The sequence below is a fragment of the Sinocyclocheilus grahami genome, unplaced genomic scaffold (assembly GCF_001515645.1).
Source record: "Sinocyclocheilus grahami isolate Dianchi unplaced genomic scaffold, SAMN03320097.WGS_v1.1 scaffold1856.1, whole genome shotgun sequence".
Taxonomy (NCBI): domain Eukaryota; kingdom Metazoa; phylum Chordata; class Actinopteri; order Cypriniformes; family Cyprinidae; genus Sinocyclocheilus; species Sinocyclocheilus grahami.
The window spans coordinates 50,629-54,014 of record NW_015507035.1 but is presented as its reverse complement, the minus strand read 5'-3'; positions in this window follow the sequence as shown (position 1 = coordinate 54,014).

The following is a 3,386-nucleotide window of genomic DNA, read 5'->3' as shown; positions in this document are numbered from 1 at the left end:
TACGTGTTCATATTTGTTGTATTGCCTTGAATTCATATTGATTTAAATAGAAAAGTCATATCATGTGTAACAATGTTTTTACTTTACTGAGGATCTGAAGTGTAAAATGAATCAACAATGAGAGTAATGGGAATTACAACCAAAAAACAGCAGTAATATAAAATGGATGATTACTTATTTTGTGCATTACAGTGATTAGAATTTTGTTGGCAAATATGCTTAATTGACATAAAAATTCACGGTACAATAAATCCTAATGGTCCAAAAATAGGCTCCATTTTCTTTGTAGCTTTAGTTTTGTTTGTGCTTGATTGATTGACTGAATTGGTGATCCTATTGAAATGGTGTTTGTGTGCATGTGAGCTGCGTGTGCAGAGCGGTGGAGGTCTGGTGCATGCTCTGCTGGCGTGTGAAGGAGCCGCGGCGGGCTCTGCGGAGGCCAATGCCTTCAGCGTGCTGCAGAGGCTTCTGGGTGCAGGACCACACATCAAGAGAGGATCCGACTTCACCAGCAAACTCAGCCAGGGCATCGCCAAAGCCACCGCACAGCCGTTCGATGTGAGTGCATGTCATCTGCGATCGCTTTCCTCAGAGTACAGATGATTAGATCTCACTACAGCTTAGATGCTTCTGTTTGATCTTCCTCACAGGCCACGGCTTCCTCACAGGCCACCGGAGTGTATGTCATCTCACAAGCAGACTCGGCCCGCGAAGTGAGTGTTCAGAGAGCAGGGCTAGCTGTTTGGTCAAGGACTAGCTCAACTCTGATGTTGTTCTAAACCTGTGTGGCATTATTTAAGCTCTTTTCCATACAGTGACTGTGGCTTTTATTTGTGGGTGAACTGTTCCTTTAATGCTGACGGTGTGGCACAGGTGACGCTGTAGCTGAAGGAAGACTTACTGCAGATGACCTGACCAGAGCCAAGTGAGTCTATCAACACCAGCCAGTCAGCAGAGTAAAAGAATCGCCATTAGCAAAGCTTTTAATGCCCATATAAGCAGTGCTTTTTGAGCTAAGAAGAATGAATTCGCTTGTAATTTCAGGAAGCGTTTCTATAAAACTGTAGGCTCCATCTACAGTTTTTTATTTGGAGTAATGTGCTTTAAGAAAGTAAATGGGGTCCGTTTTGATGTCATGTTAGTTGTTGCCATTCTTCTAGCGATGTAGCAAGTACATCGGGTGTTATGGAAAGGGTGTCTGTCAGTGTTGCCATCAGTTCACCACAACTGCCTACAGCTCACCACAGTCTGTGACGCAGAGCATCGACTCGGTGACCTCCGGTGACATTGTCAAAGTAAGTCATTTATGTAAATCATGAGTTCACAAGCAACAAAAACCTGAGAAACAGGAAAAGCCATGGTGAGAATATCACCATGAGCATAATTGGCATTGATTTAAAAATGCTATTTTTTTGTTTTGTTTTGAAGAAAGTATTCAGTCTCCATCACTGAACAGATTTTAAACCTATGAAAATCAATGTGTATCAAGCTCTGTCTGATTAATTGAAGTGTTTAGATTAAAGGGTTAGTTCACTCAAGAGAGAATTCTGTCATTAATTACTCACCCTCTTGTCGTTCCAAACCCGTAAGACCTTCGTTCATCTTCTGAACACATTAAGGTATTTTTGATGAAATCCGAGAGCTTTCTGACCCTCCATAGACCTATAAGGTTTATCAGTTCGTAGGTTTTTCTGTCCGGTTGAGCCATCAATCCGATTATAAAAGCATTACTAGGTTGCTCATTATACCATTTCGGGGATCCAAAGTTCGAGTCCTTGCTTGTGGACCTTTCCTGATCCTGTCCCCTCTTTCTACCACTTCACTTCCTGTGTAACTACTGTCCTATTATCATAAAGGCAAAAATGCAAAAAAAAACTGTGCAATACAATACCATTTAAAAGTTTGGGGACAGTAAAATGTTTTAAAAGAAAGCTTTTAAACTCAGCAAGGCTGCATTTGATCAAAATTACAGTAAAACCAGTAATAGGTTAATAATTTAAAATAACAATTTTAATAATTTTTCAAATGCATTTTATTCCTATGATGCAAAGTTGAATTTTCAGCATCATTACTCCAGTCTTCAGTGTCACATGATCCTTCAGAAATCAGTCTAATGTGCTGATTTGCTGCTCAACAAACATTTAGGATTAAGTTAAAAAGATAGCATCAGCGAATATTATATATATAATTTTGAGACACGTTCATCCAAAGTTACACACCTTTTATTTCATGCGTTACCTCAGACTTGAACCCATGGCCATAGTGTTGCTAGTGCCATGCTCTGCTGTTTGAGCTACAGGAACACTACATAAATACTACTAATTAATCATCACAGACATATTTATGAATACTCAGTGTACCCAATAATATGGATTGTTAGCTTACCCGGTGGTTTCAGCAGCACCACTTGCTGATGAAACTACTAAAGCAGTAAAAATACAGTAACTGTTGGATGATATATGACAGCAGAATTCAGTTTTTTTTCCCCCACAGGCTGCAAAAGAAGCTTGTTGAGAGCAAGAAGACCATGTCATGTTGTGGACATCTGGCAAACACAGCATTTGTTGATGAAGTGTGAGAGAAAGTCCCAGTCTAAAGTGCACACATTGTGCAGCTGCTTATTTGAGTGTAAAAACATTCTTAAACTTGTATGAATCCCTGATTGCTGTTGACGGTTGTTTTTTGGTCAGTTCATCATGAAGTCTGGTCCTTAGTAACGGTTTACTGGGAGCAGAGGCATCAGTTCCGTCCATTTCACTGTATATCTGATGTACATTCATTAAAACAAATCTATCGGTGATGAATACTCCTTGTCTGCTTCATCATTCCTCTGAAGAGTCATCTGTAGAATCATGGTTTTAGAGCCATTGCTTTTGGTAGTTCTTCCGTTAGCCTGCAGAGAGAGGCAATGCGCTGCACATTAGGTTTAAGGAAAGAGAAAAAAAAAAGTGGCTCTGTTTAAGGAAAATATATGACTTGGAAGAAAGAAAGACATTGTTTTGTTTTGCTTTTTTTGACTTAATTCAATTCATTTTTATTTATTTTGGAGTATTATAAGCATGAATGTATCTCTTTTCTTGAGTGGAATTTTTGGTCCGTATATGTTTTAATTAAACTAAAACATATTTGGCATAAATAGTGCTAAAAAGAGGCTGCAACTGTTTGATAAATATATATAAAAAATATTAATATACAAGCGTAGTTTAGTTTTAAAATACATCTAGTCAGAGATCAGTCATAACATACTTTGCTAAACAAAATATTAAGTATTTATCATAAGGTTATTAAATTATAGCCTATAGTACTATTGTATGATTTAAACACCAATGCTGCTGTTCATTTGACCATTTCCAGTTTCCATGATATATAGATTATATATTAATATA